Here is a 291-nt window from a genome sequence, read left to right as displayed (position 1 = left end):
AGAGAGAGAGAGAGAGAGAGAGAGAGAGAGAGAGAGAGAGAGAGAGCCACCGCGGGCATTTTAATGACCCCGTAATTCAATTAACCGCCTCCATCAGCTCCATCATTGATTTGTGGAAGAAGAAGGAGAAGAAGAAGAAGAAGAAGAAGAAGAAGAAGAAGAAGAAGAAGAAGAAGAAGAAGAAGAAGAAGAAGAAAAAAAAAAAAGCTGCTGAAAGTTGAATTCTGCAAAGTCGAGCCGGCCTGTAATTGCTCAAGACACAGAGGATCGGAGGGAAGAGGGGGGGGGGGG

Source organism: Anarrhichthys ocellatus, unplaced genomic scaffold (genome assembly GCF_004355925.1).
Source record: "Anarrhichthys ocellatus isolate YVR2014 unplaced genomic scaffold, GSC_Weel_1.0 scaffold51, whole genome shotgun sequence".
Classification (NCBI taxonomy): domain Eukaryota; kingdom Metazoa; phylum Chordata; class Actinopteri; order Perciformes; family Anarhichadidae; genus Anarrhichthys; species Anarrhichthys ocellatus.
This window is presented reverse-complemented; position numbering follows the sequence as displayed.